Source organism: Schistocerca serialis, chromosome 4, assembly GCF_023864345.2.
Source record: "Schistocerca serialis cubense isolate TAMUIC-IGC-003099 chromosome 4, iqSchSeri2.2, whole genome shotgun sequence".
In the NCBI taxonomy this organism is placed as follows: Eukaryota; Metazoa; Arthropoda; class Insecta; order Orthoptera; family Acrididae; genus Schistocerca; species Schistocerca serialis.
The window spans coordinates 305611957-305631653 of record NC_064641.1 but is presented as its reverse complement, the minus strand read 5'-3'; the positions used below and the strand labels follow the sequence as shown (position 1 = coordinate 305631653).

Here is a 19697-nt window from a genome sequence, read left to right as displayed (position 1 = left end):
TAAACATACACCTTAATTTCACTAAAAAATTTCTGAGAACGTACGTTTAGAGTACAGCACTGTGCGGTAGTGAAACATGGACTTGGGGAAAACCGGAACAAAAGAGAATCAAAGCATTTGAGATGTGGTACTGCATAAGAACGTTGAAAATTAAGTGGACTGGTTAGATAAGGAATGAGGAAGTTCTCCGCATAATCAGCAAGGAAAGAACTATGTGGAAAACACCGTCACGAAGAAGGGAGCTGTAGCAGGTGAAAACTATTGAGTAACACAGAGGCTGGAATACATTCAGCAAATAATTGAGGGTATTGGTTGCAACTGCTACTGTGAGATGGAAGGGTTGGCACAAGAGACAGGAGAGGAATTCATGGCGACCTGCATCGAACTAATCTCAAAACTGACAACTCAAAAAAAGTCCTCCAAAAATGGCAGCATTGTATTGATCAAACACGTATCCCAGAAGTTATAATTTGATCGTTAAAAACTTGTGCAGCAGTTCGTGTTGAATACTATACACCTGTTTTCATATCATGCAACGCCTCTTGATATAACTGATGACGGTTTTCGGAACTCAAGTATCGAATATTATGTATGCTCACATAACCTGACAAATCCAACCATGCTTCAGCAGGATACAAGGGCATCTCAGGTTTAGATCCCCCATCGCGCACAGACTACAATGGCCAGATACAGTGCCGATATCAGGAAACTCACTGTTAAACCTTCCGGGCTGAGAAGTCGTGATCGATGTATAAAATTATTTGCTGAAGTTTCTGACATCTTTGGAGATAAATCGGCCCGAGATCGATGCTACAAGGAAATCCAGAATTTATAGACCTGTGTAGAGGATACCACAATTTGTCAGTTGATGCTGAAGATGTGATATTCCATGGCTGCTGAAACAATTCTCGGTTAAAAGAAACTCTACTAGCGCAAAGTAAGGATTCTTGTGTTATTTAATTTAGCTACTTCTTCTTTTCTTTTGAAATTATGATACTGTTTATTGACTTCAATAGTTTCTGCATACAAGCAGGCATGATAACGCATTGTCTTGGCTAAAACGCTGGTTTAACTAAATTGTATTTCATGGTTTCCATTTTGAAAAGTATTTTCCAAAGCGGAAGTTCCTTTTATAAGAGGAATTCAAAAAGTAAATTATACTTTGTAGTGATAAGCCAAGTAGCTTTTATTGAATGCTCCACTACACTTCAAACTCACAAAGATACATGATCCTATTTTTCAACATACGGCAGTCACCAACTCACTGTAAACGGCGGTCAGAACTTTCTACCAATCGTTCAATTCTTCAGTGGTTGGAATCCTCTCCTTGATGGCGGAGCCATTCGTGAACCGCCGTGTGAACGCCCTCAAAGTTGGAAAATATACAACTGCTGCGAATCAGTTTCTCAATTGCCTGGTCATCGCCATTCGTGGTCGACGTCGATGGCCTTCCTTCCCGGTCAACCTCACCCGCGTCTGAGCGGCCTTGTAGAGGCATTATTTCATTCAGTTTGGACGTGACATAGCATTTGATCCATATACCGCCAAAATTTCACGGTGAATTTGTGTGCTGTTTAAACATTTTGTCCATAAGAATCGTACTGTCCCTCGTTTCACAGCTTTGGTGTACGTTTCCAATTGCCGCGTCATTGCACCGCCACAATGACATTCACATGTTATCTGTACTGCAGCAGAACTGTGTCTGCAGGAAACCCAGAACAGATACTTTCAGACGATGAACCATTCTTGTTGCACAATGGTCACTGTGTGGAACGCCTTTTTGAAGTCCCATCGTATTTTCGGCTATGCGAGTAATAATTCTTCTTTTCGTTGTTCCAGTACATTCTTAGCAACAGCTGCATGGAGTTTTATGCGTACCACCTGTCGCTAGAGGATGACTTACATATTTCGAAACTCTCAGGCGTTCTTTTATTTTTGATAGTCTGGTATCCCGGTCCGACAATTTGAACAGCCCTCCAGAAGGCATGGACGTAGACGACAGCCGCTAGGCGACTGCCCTATAAGCTGCGAGCGTTGCTGTCGTCGCCACAGTGCTGTGCACGGGGCACACCCGTCGCGCCAGCCAATCGGCGGTCGCGGGTGGCCTATAAATCCGGCAGCGCAGGGAATCAGAAGTCAGCCCTATTCCGACTGCGCTCTTGTGTTGTGCCTCGTTCCCATCATTGTTCGGTTGCTGATCTTGCTACGTCTAGGCTCTTCGGACTTGCCGTTTTGCTGTATCCACCCATAGCTGTTGCTGACGTCTCCGTTATTGTCCGTAGCTATTGTCTTTCTGTGGTTTTCGGCGACTCACCTTCGGCCTATCGGCCTGCACCTCCTGGTCGTGTCGGATTCCGGTTACTAGAGATAGTACAATAAAAATGGTTCAAATGGCTCTGAGCACTATGGGACTCAACATCTGAGGTCTTCAATCCCCTAGAACTTAGAACTACTTAAACCTAACTAACCTAAGGACATCACACGCACCCATGCCCGAGGCAGGATTCGAACCTGCGACCGTAGCGGTCGCGCGGCTCCAGACTATAGCACCTAGAACCGCTCGGCCACTCCGGCCGGCAGAGATATACAGTAGTACACTTGGTCAGTTTTCGCATGCAATCAGAAACTTGGTAACAAAAGGGAGAAAAACTTTCTCTGTTAGCAGCCGTTGTTCCTAATGAGTCCTGAAGGTCTCCCTTCTTGTACGGAGTGCTAGTTACTGCTCTGATAAAAGCTGACCTTAAGTGACAGTTTTTCTTGTAAACAAACCGGCTTGCTCACGGAGGAATTGGTAGTCTTCAGGAATATGACCGGAACGGTCTTTAGAAGCAAAAAGGCTGGTAACATGGGCTCTAAAATGCATATCTTACGACGTATGAGCGCTTCTTAGACTTCGATACTGTGCAACATATCTCTTCTACTGAACACACTTTGTTTCCATATTTTACGAGAAGGTAGGATGGATCAAAACAAAATACTTGAGCTCTAAAATGCATGCCTTAAGATCTACGAGCAATTATTCAATAGAAGAAACATGTTTCACTGTAACGAAAACGAACAAGTGCTCTTAGCTCTTCAAGTATGCAATTTAGAGCCCTTGTTCACCCATTTTTCTTGTTTTAGTCCATACTATCAACTCTCAAAATATGGAAAGCTGAGAGTTTGTAGAGGAAGATATTTGTTTCATAGAATCGAAGATGAAGTGCTCATAGCTCTTAAGGTGTGCATTTTAGAGCCACTTCGATAACTACGCACACTAGTGCAAAGATCCCGAGTTCGAGTCTCGGTCTGGCACACAGTTTTAATCTACCAGGAAGTTTCTCATCAGCGCACTCTCCACTGCAGAGTGTAAATTTCATTCTGAATAAGCAACCAGCTGCATAAAAAGAAATTTAATTTCTTTACCAGTTGCTGCAGAAACAACTGAGTGTAAACCACTTTCCCCCGAATCTCAACTAACAACGGAACCAGCTCCTTAGCCACATGTCAACGTCGTCCGACCAAAAAGATGAAGGTAAGTGGTACTCTACTCATATAGTTAAATGAGAATAAAGAACACAAGCTTCACAATAAAAACAGTCTGGAAAAGCTTGGAAACCACCATCAACACAAGAGATGAAATGCACGCCTTATCCAAGACTATGACTATGATCGTGACAAAAAATTTCAGCCAGATTCCATTATGCAGACCAAGATTGGAATTCCCCGAATCGTCACAGAGATGGAAGTGTTAAACCAATAGCCTCAGTGCGGTTCTAGTTCATCGGCTGTGAATTATAATTAGTCATTCGTCCTCACAGAACTCGTTAGAACATTTCTCCAGGTCCACCTCTTTGTGAAGTTAATCAAACAAGAGGTATTGCCACTCAAGCAATCGGTTTTTCGCTAAATGACCTTACTGTTGAGCAGCACTAATACGAAAAACAGTACATAACAGGACAATGTTTTGTGTAAGGTTCCATACTTTTTTTGCTATCTCAGTCTCACTGTACCATACAAAACTTATTTTGTGGTAATTTGTATCCAGGGTTTTTGTTGTGTGTTGAAGATTTATAAAAATCTATTTTTTCATCGAATTTCGTGCAAATGGTAAAAAAAAAATTTATAACAGCTACCAGAAAACTGCTTTCACACAATGTAGTTCCGAGACTGCAAGTGTGGTTTCCTGGAAAATCACAAAAGCGCTACGTATTTATGTTATTCGCCCCTGCCGGCGCAATACTTCGTGCCCTGTTAGCGCTGCACAAAACTTCTCCACCTAGCAAAATCCGGTTTAAGGGTTCAGTGGTTAAAACACAGGCTTCCCATTTCAGAGGAGTGGAACTCAAAACTCTCCGCTTGTAGGCGCAAATTAAGATTTTCATTTATGTTTGAAAATAGCTTATGAAGATGCCGAGATGTCGCGTTGAAATGAACAGAGGATATTTCCTGCCCCGTCCTTGTCTAACCCGAGCTTGTGCTTGTGTCTACGGGACGGGAAGTTAAACTGTCCTCTTACTTTCTTCATTTCTTCTTGCTTGTGAGGGTTTTGCTCAAATTTCAGGGTACAAGCAACCCGTACTTACCGACTGACAGCAACCTAATGCTATTTTTGTATTTTCTGAGAGTGTCATGCAGAGAAGAAGCATTTTTGTTTTAAAAAATTACGGGTGTGATTCAAGCAGGGCTAAAAGAATTCCTGCAAAGTCTGTAACAGCATTTAATACCGTTTATTACTTGATAAATGAATTTCCACATCATCGATTTTGCACTGCTGATACTTCGTGCTATGAACGGTCGATTTCGGTTTTATTCTGAGAAATTATGTATGTCGTGATTGGCACCATGACAGAAGAACGTAATAATGAGACTCATGAGATTGTTGGGATGGTAGACATTTAATATAAACTGCTGCATAATATGAAGAATGAATTTCCGTATGTCAGGAATCAGAATACGTGATGCATGTGGCGTTGTCGGCAGCAGATCAAAAGCGACCGAGAAAAGATGCTACAGAATCATATTCGAAAATATTCCAGGATAATCTGAAGTATGACATTGTTATATAACTATATTCCGAACTAGGGAGTCATCATCACGCATCAGAGGAAAAACTGCTGCCTAAGCAGTGGAGTGACAGAGGTGGAAGTAGTTAAAAAACGGTGATAACTGCTTTATCGGATGAGAAAGGAACGGTGACTGAGATTTTAGTGAATCGACAGCATAGTGACTGTAAGAAAATGCGACCATTATCAGCAGGTAGAATGAACTGAGAATTCAGACCTCAAGGTGTCATATAATGGAATTGTGAGTGCACTATAAGTTCCCGAGGAAACTCTTTCGATGGGTTTCGATAAGCATCCTCTGAGTGTGTAATCGAGTCACAAAGTAAAGTTATTGGCTGTAGTTACCGGCGCCTTACATCATAAGGATAACCGGCAATTTTAGCTGCCTGGAGTAGCTGATATTTTAATCAGGTCATGACGAGATCACACACTCAGAAGAAATGGAATGGACTTGAGCCGTGGAAACCAACGCTCATGCACCCCTCCATGTTTTTAAAAATAATTCCTTATATTCCATAGATGCTATAAGCCTGCATCCTTTAGTGCGTTACAGCGTATTTTGGATCATCAAGTCCGGCTCTTCTCTCCAACACAGGTGCAGTCATTTCACATGTAAGCGACCTTACCGAATTTTATGTTGCCTAAAAACGGAATACTTTTACTTGTTTCTTAGAGTCCAAAAAGAATCATCAGTGGTGAGTGATAGAGAGGAGTCAAAACGTTTCCGACCATCTAAACCGAAAATGTGTCCCATCTGTAACTTGTCAGGTGAACGGATAAGTCAAGGAAACAACAGTAGCAGGTATGTTGCACATTCATTGCCACATGTGGGCTGCCATTTCCTGACGAAGTACGAGATGTGGATTTACCTGAAAGAGGGACAATGTCTAATATGCGAAACGTCCCTGATATAATGGTGGCCTCAATAACGAGGGACTCGAGAGCGTTCAATATACGTGCTCTCCTTTATGCCGACCGACAGTGAAGGCACCCAGATTAGTGCCACAGCTGTACCTACCGAGTATGCAGCCATCACTACAGGGTCCTCTGAAGCAGGACGCGTCTTCTAACATATCAGGTTTACGTTTGAAACAACACCCTCGAAGAAAAGACGCTCATGACGCGGAACATTGGGAACAGCATCGTAACTGTCGACGTAAACTAACTTACTGTGAACATCTTACCATAATCAGTTGTTCTAACTGAAAAGCAAAAGAGCTTACTCAAATATTTAAGTAAAACGACCAAATTTATCACTTCTTTTCCTTAACAATCAACTGAAAAATGGTGTTAATACTCTTTTTAGTTTAATTCCGCATTCTCGTCTTGTCCCGGAAAATTATTTTTCTTTTCAGACACTATTTGTTGGTTTTAACCTTCATTCGTGTACAAATAACTAAGTTACAGAACCAATTTACAGTAGTGTCTAAAAGTTAAGGACAATTAATAAAAGACAGAATATTTTGCAAACGAGATGTCGAATGGGGCACAAATGAAGGTAAAGATTAAATGCAATATATTTTTTCGTGCATAGCTTCGTTCGTGTACAAATAACTAGGTTACAGAACCAATTCGCATTAGTGTCTAAAAGTGAAGCATAGTTAATAAATGACAGAATATTTGGAAACCAGACGTCGATTGGGGCACAAATAAAGGTAAAAATTGATTGCAATATTTTTTCGTGCATAGTCTCTAAAACATGTCATTAGAAAAATTATGAAATGGATGCTACACATTTGAAAAAAGTAATGAAGTAGGAAACACAACGTAAGTTTAAAATGGTATACAGTTATGTTACTTGGCATACAGTTTTGCTGCAAAGTGGGATCTTACACATAAAGAGAATCAAGAACTTTTATGGTACTCAGTCCCATTTCTGAGAAAGAACTGTACAGACATCTGAAAGAGTTTTCGATGCATGTTCACGTGTTGTGATTAACCTCCTCAATTAATTCCAGGTGTATGCTATAAGATGCTTATCTAGAGATTATACCATTCCATTGTGGCAGGGTGCTACATCAACTAGTTTCGAATTATTTCAGAATAAAAACAGTCTAGGTTGCGAAAAACTATATGCACCCAAAGTGGCATTCTGCTGTGCGGCTCATACCGCGGTTGTTCTGAAAACCGCTGGTGTGTTCAAGGTAACATGCGGTAGTCGGTGAAATTTTTTCCGTCCCCTTCCTACACTATCTTGATGATAAACTGGTGGTTTTCTTTTCCTTTAACTAGGTCTACCCCGCATTTGATATGCTGTTATGATGCATGTATTACATATCCAGTTACTGTTGCGTCCATTTTCCATTTTATATGGCGTTGACGAATGGGTTTCGTTCTCAGCTTCTTGTACGTAACTTTCTATTACTTTCAGTTCATTTTGCCTGCGTAATCATGCAAGACAGGTCCATGCCTCTTCCACTATTTGTTTTTAATTTATAGGTTACATATTTTATAGATAATCTGATGATGCTCCAAAAGAGTAAAATACGTCATTGATACTTCGTAACCGAGACTGTTTTTACTCTGAAACATATCTGAAGATCTCGTTGGGGTCTTCATACAGAAGACTTCTTCATCTATGCGAAAGTCATCCCACAAAGCCCAAGAGACGTTCGACGTGAAATAACATCGTCGTCAATGAAGATTAAGTATGAGCCAAGTTAGAGTAGCACGTGTGCCTCAGTGCTTCGTGTCTGTACCTCCGTGCAGATCGTAAAAGACATTCCTGCGACCACCAATGTACGGTGCTCGCGAAGGGGAGTGCGAGCTAGTCGTTCCCAACATTCGCTCTCCCCACGTTCGGCATCACTCGTCTTCACGCATGCGAGCCCTCGCCGACTGCGATGAAACAGGCCCGTGGCCGCTTCCACGCTATAACCGAAACGTGCCTACTAGCTACGTCACAACACAGCCCGAGGCACAGAGAAAGAGCACCGAGCCTGCACACGCTGCAATCCGAAGACTATGCACATCCGTAGGAGTTGTGAGCGGCTATGCAGGCCGTTTAATAGTCTCTCTTATCAGGCAACTTCGGTCACACTGTGTGAAGTTCTTCCGCCCTCTCATTAGCGCACCACAGCCGAGTGGAAATAACGCAGCTCCGGTATGCGCCTTCAATGCCCTACCTTCCATCCTGATGTCTTCTCCACCAGTACCAAAATACACGGTCCAATCACATTAATGTGAACACTGCCTGTGATCGGCGTCAACGTGCAGCAACCACTCACAGACGGCAGGTGGGAGCACTAGCAGTAGAGGGTATATGAAGAGAGTCGGGGGACGCGGAGAACAATGCAGTCGTTGTCGTAATGCGGAAACGGTGCAATTTATCCGATGTCCAAAAGGGTACGATCATTGACTTTCCGGTCACGACTGGAAGCATTTCCGAAACAGCTAAGTTTGTAAGCTGTTCGCGTGCCGAGGTGGTTAAAGTATACTGTGCTTAGCAAAATGGCGATATCCAAAACCAGCGCGGAGGCAGATGTTGTGCACCGCTGGCTTTAGATAAAAGGGGTAAAAACGGCTGGGGAGATGTGTACGGGCGCATAGACATGCAACTGTTGCGCAACGGACTTCCCAGATTAACCATAGGGCTACCAACAGTATCTCCCCAATGAGCATTCACCGAAAGTTGCTGCTTAAGGGCATCCGCAGCAGGCGGCTGTTCAAGCACCCGCGCTGACTGCTGTTCGGCCACGAAGGCTGGACTTTGCACAGCAATGCCACCACTAGACGTCCACCGAGTGGCGACATGCGGTCTTTTCAGATGAATAACGTTTTATGCTCTATCGGTCGTTGGTGTGTACTGCGTGAAACGTCTGAAGGTAAACACCCTGCAACAATTATGGTGTGGGAAATATTTTCGTGGCATTCCCTGGGTGATCTCGTCGTTCTGGAAGGTACAATGGAACAACGTAAGTATGCTGCCATCCTTGGGGCCCATGCCCACCCCTACACGCAGTTTCAGTTTCTTCAGCATGACGGTATCTACCAGCAGGACAATACAGCGTGCCACAAAGCTTGCAGTGTACTTGCGTGATTCGAAGGCTCCAGGACGAATTTATTGTACTCCCCTAGACACCAAACTCCCCGGACTTAAATCCAATCGAGAATCTGTGGGACCACCTTAATCAGGCGGTTCGCGCCGTGGACCCTCAACCGAGAAACCTAGTGCAGCTGGCCACGTCATTGGAGTTAGTATTGCTCCGTGACCCTGTCGATACCTTCCAAAACCTCACTGACTCTCTTCCTGCACGTCTGTCAGCGCTCCGTGCTGCAAAAGGTGGTTATTCAGACTTCTTACAGGTGTTCACATCAATGTGACAGTGTAGAATCATTTGCACCCGCTAGCAAATTCCCTTCACGGGAATGTGAAGCTGGAATGATGTTTGATTTCTTGTTAGAGGACGCTCGAAAGGTCTGCAGCTGCGCTCCTGTATTCCCTTTCTCCGACATAAGTTTGTTATTTGATTTCTGGGATGCTGCAGAGAGCTTTTGCCTATACTCCTAGTGTGAACTTGAAAATCAGGTTCATCATATCGTATGCCACTGGATGATTTTTTCAACCACTGTAGAAGTACCTCATTTTTTAAATGCTGTTCTGGAATCAGAGACGATAGCGATCAGATCACCCAGATTCTTTCCGGTGTATAGAAGCGTTCATTGAGGAGTATTTTGCTCAGTGGTCAAGATCGTTATTTCCTTAGGCGTCATGAATGGCACTTTCCGGTACATACATCAATATTTGTGACACTGTGGTCGATATCTGACCTGCTTCAAAGTGTTCAGAGATTTTCGCCACTAAACTAGGATTCATTGGGCATCTTTGTGACACTTTGTTATAAGCTTTCCAGAGTAATGACATTCTTCTCACAATAAAAGTGTGAAGAGGCCCAGTATTTCACTACCGCTCGTCAGTCTCATATCCGTGCCAGACAGTATTTGACAGCGGAAATACAGAGGTCCAAATAAGAACGAAGTGTTTTGTTGTACTCGGAGATACATTTAGTGAACATAAAAGCGACACGGCTGGTCCCTGCGGAGGTTCGAGTCCTCCCTCGGACATGGGTGTGTGTGTTTGTCCTTAGGATAATTTAAGTATTGTGTAAGCTTAGGGACTGATGACCTTAGCAGTTAAGTCCCATAGGATTTCACGCACAAAAAAAAGCGCCATGGAAATGTTCATTCAACTCTAGAGGCAGACGCTACAAGAGAGAGGTTTACTGTTAAAATTCGGAGAGCATAAGTTTCTAGAAAAGCCAGCCAATATACGATATTGCTTCCTCCTAGCTGTTGTTGTTGTTGTGGTCTTCAGTCCTGAGACTGGTTTGATGCAGCTCTCCATGCTACTCTATCCTGTGCAAGCTTTTTCATCTCCCAGTACCTACTGCAACCTACATCCTTCTGAATCTGCCTAGTGTATTCATCTCTTGGTCTCCCTCTACGATTTTTACCCTCCACGCTGCCCTCCAATACTGCATTGGTGATCCCTTGATGCCTCAGAACATGTCCTACCAACCGATCCCTTCTTCTGGTCAAGTTGTGCCACAAACTTCTCTTCTCCCCAATCCTATTCAATACCTCCTCATTAGTTATGTGATCTACCCATCTAATCTTCAGCATTCTTCTGTAGCACCACATTTCGAAAGCTTCTATTCTCTTCTTGTCCAAACTATTTATCGTCCATGTTTCACTTCCATACATGGCTACACTCCATACGAATACTTTCAGAAATGACTTCCTGACACTTAAATCAATACTGGGTGTTAACAAATTTCTCTTCTTCAGAAACGCTTTCTTTGCCATTGCCAGCCTACATTTTATATCCTCTCTACTTCGACCATCATCAGTTATTTTGCTCCCCAAATACCAAAACTCCTTTACTGCTTTAAGTGCCTCATTTCCTAATCTAATTCCCTCAGCATCACCCGACTTAATTAGACTACATTCCATTATCCTTGTTTTGCTTTTGTTGATGTTCATCTTATATCCTCCTTTCAAGACACTGTCCATTCCATTCAACTGCTCTTCCAAGTCCTTTGCTGTCTCTGACAGAATTATAATGTCATCAGCGAACCTCAAAGTTTTTATTTCTTCTCCATGAATTTTAATACCTACTCCGAATTTTTCTTTTGTTTCCTTTACTGCTTGCTCAATATACAGATTGAACAACATCGGGGAGAGGCTACAGCCCTGTCTTACTCCCTTCCCAACCACTGCTTCCCTTTCATGTCCCTCGACTCTTATAACTGCCATCTGGTTTCTGTACAAATTGTAAATAGCCTTTCGCTCCCTGTATTTTACCCCTGCCACCTTTAGAATTTGAAAGAGAGTATTCCAGTCAACATTGTCAAAAGCTTTCTCTAAGTCTACAAATGCTAGAAACGTAGGTTTGCCTTTCCTTAATCTTTCTTCTAAGATAAGTCGTAAGGTCAGTACTGCCTCACGTGTTCCAGTGTTTCTACGGAATCCAAACTGATCTTCCCCGAGGTTGGCTTCTACTAGTTTTTCAATTCGTCTGTAAAGAATTCGTGTTAGTATTTTGCAGCTGTGACTTATTAAACTGATAGTTCGGTAATTTTCACATCTGTCAACACCTGCTTTCTTTGGGATTGGAATTATTATATTCTTCTTGAAGTCTGAGGGTATTTCGCCTGTTTCATACATCTTGCTCACCAGATGGTAGAGTTTTGTCAGGACGGGCTCTCCCACGGCCGTCAGTAGTTCCAATGGAATATTGTCTACTCCGGGGGCCTTGTTTCGACTCAGGTCTTTCAGTGCTCTGTCAAACTCTTCACGCAGTATCATAACTCCCATTTCATCTTCATCTACATCCTCTTCCATTTCCATAATATTGTCCTCAAGTACATCGCCCTTGTATAGACCCTCTATATACTCCTTCCACCTTTCTGCTTTCCCTTCTTTGCTTAGAACTGGGTTTCCATCTGAGCTCTTGATATTCATACAAGTCGTTCTCTTATCTCCAAAGATCTCTTTAATTTTCCTGTAGGCGGTATCTATCTTACCCCTAGTGAGATAGGCCTCTACATCCTTACATTTGTCCTCTAGCCATCCCTGCTTAGCCATTTTGCACTTCCTGTCGATCTCATTTTTGAGACGTTTGTATTCCTTTTTGCCTGTTTCACTTACTGCATTTTTATATTTTCTCCTTTCATCAATTAAATTAAATATTTCTTCTGTTACCCAAGGATTTCTACTAGCCCTCGTCTTTTTACCTACTTGATCCTCTGCTGCCTTCACTGCTTCATCCCTCAAAGCTACCCATTCTTCTTCTACTGTATTTATTTCCCCCATTCCTGTCAATTGCTCCCTCATGCTCTCCCAGAATCTCTGTACAACCTCTGGTTCTTTTAGTTTATCCAGGTCCCATCTCCTTAAATTCCCACCTTTTTGCAGTTTCTTCAGTTTAAATCTACAGGTCATAACCAATAGATTGTGGTCAGAGTCCACATCTGCCCCTGGAAATGTCTTACAATTTAAAACCTGGTTCCTAAATCTCTGTCTTACCATTATATAATCTATCTGATACCTTTTAGTATCTCCAGGGTTCTTCCATGTATACAACCTTCTTTCATGATTCTTAAACCAAGTGTTAGTTACGATTATGTTGTGCTCTGTGCAAAATTCGACCAGGCGGCTTCCTCTTTCATTTCTGTCCCCCAATCCATATTCACCAACTATGTTTCCTTCTCTCCCTTTTCCTACACTCGAATTCCAGTCACCCATGACTATTAAATTTTCGTCTCCCTTCACAATCTGAATAATTTCTTTTATTTCATCATACATTTCTTCAATTTCTTCGTCATCTGCAGAGCTAGTTCGCATATAAACTTGTACTACTGTAGTAGGCGTGGGCTTCGTATCTATCTTGGCCACAATAATGCGTTCACTATGCTGTTTGTAGTAGCTTACCCGCATTCCTATTTTCCTATTCATTATTAAACCTACTCCTGCATTATCCCTATTTGATTTTGTGTTTATAACCCTGTAGTCACCTGACCAGAAGTCTTGTTCCTCCTGCCACCGAACTTCACTAATTCCCACTATATCTAACTTCAACCTATCCATTTCCCTTTTTAAATTTTCTAACCTACCTGCCCGATTAAGGGATCTGACATTCCACGCTCCGATCCGTAGAACGCCAGTTTTCTTTCTCCTGATAACGACATCCTCTTGAGTAGTCCCCGCCCGGAGATCCGAATGGGGGACTATTTTACCTCCGGAATATTTTACCCAAGAGGACGCCATCATCATCTAATCATCTTTCAGCCGTTCGCAGTACCAGCACAGCAAGGCCGTTTTGGTTATTGTTACAAGGCCAGATCAGTCAATCATCCAGACTGTTGCCCTTGCAACTACTGAAAAGGCTGCTGCCCCTCTTCAGGAACCACACGTTTGTCTGGCCTCTCAACAGATACCCCTCCGTTGTGGTTGCACCTACGGTACGGCTATCTCTATCGCTGAGGCACGCAAGCCTCCCCACCAACGGCAAGGTCCGTGGTTCATGGGGGGGGGGGTCCTCCTAGCTATGTCTTGCAAAAAGACCACGAAGAAAAAATTAGAGATCTCACAAACTAAACTGGGGAACACAGTATTGAAGGACCACTTTTTCGTAATTGGCTCCCACTGCGAGGCATAAGTTTCAAATTTGGCCCAAAGGTAGCCACGACCTTCCTCTGCAATGGTGCAACAGCTTGGCGCCCAGTGACGTCAGCCTTGGGCTCGACGACGATTCAAACAGGAAGGTGATGACACATGCGAGGAAAGGCCAGAGCTCTGACGTTTATGTGACGTATAAGGTGGGTTTATTATGTCACATTGGCAACAAATTTCACCACAGTTCTACCCAACTCCGTCGTGGGCGTGTCGCACGATCGAAAGATCATCACAGACCCTCTTACTCACATTACACCCCTTATTTTGAAGCATTTGCGATGGAGATCAGAACCGTGACACCCAGCATTCGAATAGCGGTTTTCCTGTAGGTCGCCGAGGGAAACATTTCACACACAACGCGACTTAAAATCAATACAAATTCTCAGGGGGTGGCATAATGGGTGTCAATAAACCTACCCTGTTTCTTGGGGCGTTGATTCCCAAACATTTCGCTGTCGAAAACGACAGTTCCCAGTACTACGAGTAACAGGATGACATTATTCACAACCTTGGCACTGCTGACCATCAGACGTTTCAACCCTTCTCTAGATCAGACGTTTCAACCCTTCTCTAGGGTCAATGTGGGGTTACATCATCATTGAACATAATCGAACCCCTTTGGAGTCTTACGACAGCAATTTTTGTTCTCGTGTACAGGCTGCAACAATTAGGGACCGTTGAAAACGTGATCCGAAGGAGTAAACGGTGGTTATGCATTTTCAGCCCTCCTGTTTCGCGCCCTTCGGTGACATGATAACGGGGGAGGGGGAGGAAGGGGGGGGGTAAATGTGACATTTACTCATACGTGAATAAAACGGTAAAGGGTCCCCTCTAAGGACCGGCCCAGTTCCGCAACACCCCCGGTGGCACCCGCCCACGTTTACTGAGAATTTTAAAAATATGTCTTTACAGAGACAACCTGCGATGTAGTCCGAGGCGCCTGCAGAGAGGCATCTCGATCAAGAGGGGTGACAAATCCCTAGTGATTCCAACCAGTACACGGCGGCAAGAGTTTAGGTCAGCTGTACTTCAAAAGGGTGCGATTCTGTTCAGTATTGATGCAGTCCCAAGTTCGAAACTTCTGCTTCACAATGGCAGACAACTACGGGGTTTCGAAAAAGTACTTCTTTAACTGTGTTGCGCAGTGTATTGGCCATTGGGAACAGAAAGGGGGTAAGTGATAGACAAAGTACCCTCCTCCACATACCGCAAGGTGGTTTCCGAGTGTAGACGTAGGTACATTACGAGCTCAAAGCACTGTTTTCTTCTTCCACCTTCTTGTTTACTGCATAGTCTTCCCTCTTCCTATACATATAACAAACTTCAGATTTGTGGGGATATTTTGACTTTCGTTTGATTCTCGACTTCCCCATTCCCTTTTCCTCTTTGGAGTTTAGGACCGTTGTGCAGACTCTTTAATCGTGTAAGCAACTCGTTATGCGCGGTTGCCTATCCTCGTCCGCGAGGCGCCACAGAAGCGCTTAGATACCGTACACACATTCCAGCGCCCTGCGTAGCGTCTGCTGGAGTTACCGAAGTCGTCGCTTCCCAGCAGTTTTCTTAGGCTGCCCCCCGTAACTTCCGCCTCGTAAACGTCCCGCTACGTACTACTGAATCGTTCTCGTGAACGCGGAAAAATTGAGATTTTCCTGAACTTCGTCAGGTACTGAGCATGGTGGCAATAGCAACCACGTGATTCATTCAGCACTTCACCAGTTTCTGTACTTACCTCTATCGAATAAACCTTCTTCATTAGTAGCCACTGTTTGGAAATGGAAACCTTCTTCATTAGTAGCCACTGTTTGGAAATGCGATGTATAAAACACGAATATTTAAAGGAAATATTATTTTAAGTAGTAGCATCTGAATCTAGCATTGAGAGAAAAAATATGATACAGCGAGTTAAACTTGACATTTTTTTCTTGTCAAATTAAAACTAGTGTTGATCATTTACAAAAATTACAAAATCATTTTTCTTGTGTAACAAATGATCTTGCCGTAGGGACGTCGATGTTCTTCCCTTGCGATAAAAATGTAGATTTGTGTATTAGTTTTACAACATGTAGCAAATGCTTTTGAGTACGAGAGAGTACCCAAAAAAAAAACAGGAATTATTTTTTAAAAGCTATATATTTTCAAACTGTGTATAAAACAACCTTATCCCCTTCAAAACACTCCCAGTTACAACTAATACATTTGTTGTCCCACCGGTGCTTCCACAGTTCTAAACATTTTCTGTAGTCGTCTTTAGAAATATTTGACAGCTCCTCCCTCTTTTTTCCTCGACTTCTTCAATGTTGTCAAATCGGTAACCTTTCATGCCATTTTCATGCTCGGAAATAAGAAAAAGTCGCACGGAGTCAGGTCAGGCGAGTAAGGTGCGTGGGGCAGCGGAATCATGCCAGTTTTAGCCAAAAACTGTCTAACAGAGGTGGCTGTCTGTGCAGGTGCGTTGTTGTTGTTGTGGAAGAACCAGTCTTCTGTCTGCCACAAATGGAGTATTTTTAGACGGACACTGTTGCACAATCTTCTTAAAACAGTCTGGGAGCTCAAGTTCTCCAATTTTTCAATATTTTCGTCGAATCGGGTGGTTCACGGACGTTCAGAACGAGGTTTGTCATCAATCGACATGTCGCCATTTTTAAATCGAGAAAACCACTCGTATACTTGAGTTCTTCCCATAGCGTCATCTTGGTAAGCTGTTTTCAACATTAAAACAGTTTCAGCAGCGTTTTTACCGAGTAGAAAACAAAATTTCACAGTTGCACGTTGTTCAGTTAAATTTCCCATCAGAAAAACAGAGGTAGCAAAAAAAATCACGGCCTCTGCACAGAACAAGCAGGTCGCCGATACAGGTGGCACTGAATTGGCAGTTAGTTGTGCAATACACGCCTACCGGCAGAAATGCGTACTACAAAAGCCCACCGTCTGCAATGTTATTCGGATTTTTTTGTTTTTTTGCGGAGGGGGCGGGGGGAGGGGGGGGGGGGCGGGTAGCCGCTAGTATATTCGTACATTACCATAAATTGTATACTATCAAAAGCTTTTACGTCCTGGAAGATAAACTCCTGAAAAGCTTAGCTGCACTTCCTACATCAGAATCGAACCATATTTGAGCACAGTGTGAAACTTTGTGGACTCCATCTCGATTCTCTGGATGGATTGTTGTGCAGTGGTTGCAGCCTAGAAATACGTTGCTAGCAGCGTTTTTCCTCCACTGTTACTAGCCACTGATTATTTCTCAATTTCAAATACCACACTACATTATCATAGTAAATCAGAGGAGCGAGTTTAATGGTTTGTAAAGTTGAATAAACTAAAATTCTTCACAGAACCGTTTATTGTTAAACGTTTCCCTTAAAACGTCTGTAAATGAATATAATTCATGATTAATACAGTTGTATGCGTTATTAATTGCTTCCTTTCATTGTACCAATATCGTAGTGATTTCATATTATAGGCTCTAAAAATAAAAGCTATTTCTTGTGTGTCATGTGTAGCGTTACTGCTCTTGATTCCATACAAGAACTGCTCTCCTTCTTAGCCTTATTTTGGTATAAGAAGTTACGGAAAACCTCACAAAAAGAGGGATAACATTATAAAAGTTCAAAACGTAAAATTGTTGAGCGTAGTTGCCAATGAAGTGCTACTTAACATTTCCATACGACAATCAGCTATACTGAAAAGGCTTGAACAGTCTCAAGAGGCCCATAGCCTTCAGCGCATACAAAAACAAAGCCATTTATCATCAGCATTTAGAATACTCTCGTCCAACTCACAACGTGTCCATGGGCATGGATACCAAGTGCGAAGGATCAAAATTGCAAGTTGATTCGGACGTTTAATTGAAGTAACGAAAACATCCATATGGGCTGGGGAGGAAGGCACTGGGTGTCTCCAACTATAACATTGAACTATTCATCAACGTTATCAAAATGCTTCGGCTTCAATCTATACGGAAGCCATTTGAAACAGCTCCGCATTGTCACTTAATGAATAAAACACGAACTTATCGAGTATCAGAGTAGGTTTGTCACGGGATTCAGGACCCTCTGGCAGACAGAACACAAAATATCGTAAGTTGTTCTGAACGAGCAAAGTCTACAGATTTGAAGATGACCTATGGAGTTCTCAGAGGGAGTGTTATAGGGTCATTATTGTTTACATTATACAGGGAAATTTTTTCCACCGTGTACAAACTCTACGGACTGATCTATGAGAGGATACGGAAGAAAAAGGGTCTAACGAACTTACGTCCGGAAGTGCATGGTTTCTAGCTAGAGACCATTTATTCAATCATACTTTGTTACAGAGACTTCGGTCAAATACGCTCTGGACCATGCAGCCATAGTTACAGTATGCATGGTTTACTGCTTGAGGCTAGTACCGTTCCTCATACGTCATACCCTAGCGCCCTCTCCTTCCACAGTAATTGGTAAAGTTGTATCCGATTCACTTCTCTTGCTGACGCACCTTGTAGTGGATGTGATACAGCGTTGTACTCAATGGTTCCCTTTTGCTTGCTGCCATGGTTTTTACTTACGGAACGGCAAATGGCAACGGGGGGACGGCAGCGAGGTTGTTTCAGGGGACGTATCGCCACCGACAACAACCACAGCATTCAGTCTTTGCAACAGTGTTTCGCTAATTGCCTGAGACAAGATAGTTTCAGGCAGCAAGAAATCATGAACGAGGTACCCGAAATGTTCGGACACCATACTTGGAGGAAAATGTGGTTAACACTGTGGAAGGCGGCCGCTGTGTCAGTATCAGGCGGTTGGCCCTCCAGTCCACGGTAAGACAGACGAACCTCCGGAACATTTTCCATGACAATTGTTACTAGCCTTATCACTTACAGAGTAGGCAGGACTTCATTGCGACAGAATTTCCATACCGGGAGCAGTTTTGTTACTGGTTTCTTCACCAGGCAATCACGATTCCGGGATTTGTGTCAGCCATCCTATTCATAGATGAGGCCACCTTTACGCGGAGTGGGTACCCAACTTTCATAACAGTCATCAGTGGGATAGTATGCAGAGCCCCAGTGGTATGGTGACATCGAATCATCAGTATCGGTGCAGGTGGAATGTGTGGGCCTGGATAATTGGCGACAGTATTTTGGGACCAATCTTCCTTCCATGTCGCCTAAAAGGCCGGAACTATTGGCGTTTCTTGCTGGTGACTTAGTCTGCCGGCTGGAAGAAGTGCCATGGGTTATGTGGCTGCTACAGGACGGTGTTCCAGCCCACTTCGCCGTTAACGTCCGGACACATCTCAATCGCGTCTTCCCTGGTCGATGGATCGGATGAGGGGGGTCCAGTTGCATGGCCTGCTCGTTCACTGGAACTCAACCCTTGCTGTCTCTGGTTATGGGGCCATTAGAATTGTGGAGACACTGGAGCAACGTATTGATGCTGCCTTTGACACTGTTCTGATGCAGCCTGGCCGATGTCAACGTCTGAGACAGAACATGCTACGGAGCGTACATGCATGCGATAAGGCACATAGAAACCATTTTCAACACATACTGCAACCGTGGCTGCGTGGTACAGCGCGTATTAGACCGCAGTCTCTGCACGAATGTATGATTGAATAAATGGTCTCTAGCATGGAAACCATGCATTTCCGGACACCAGATCATTAGACCTCCTTTGTTCCGTATGCTCTCATCGATCACTCCCTGGAGTTTGTACACGGTGGAAAAAATAACCCTGTATATGCAAGGTGTTTATGAGAAATAAAAATGTGCCCAATTTTTAATGGTTACAGAGACAGAAATATTCACAGAAGGTGCTAAGCAGTGGTAAATGATTACTTTCAAAGTTGATATTCGTAAACAACACCTCCTACATCAATGCAATTTCGAATTGTATCGACCACACCGTGTTTAGTTTTCTGAGGAAGTCATAGCGTTCTTTTATGAGGGCAGCTCTATTCATTATTCGAGCGACAATTCGCCCCACGTATTTACTTTTG

At 43.2% G+C, this 19697-nt stretch overlaps 1 protein-coding gene across 1 annotated transcript in view; it reads left to right on the top strand.

Annotated features, from left to right (window-relative positions):
- LOC126474407 (rho GTPase-activating protein 6) overlaps nt 1-19697 on the top strand; it is a 1172202-nt gene that overhangs the window by 590649 nt on the left and 561856 nt on the right. The window lies entirely within an intron of this gene.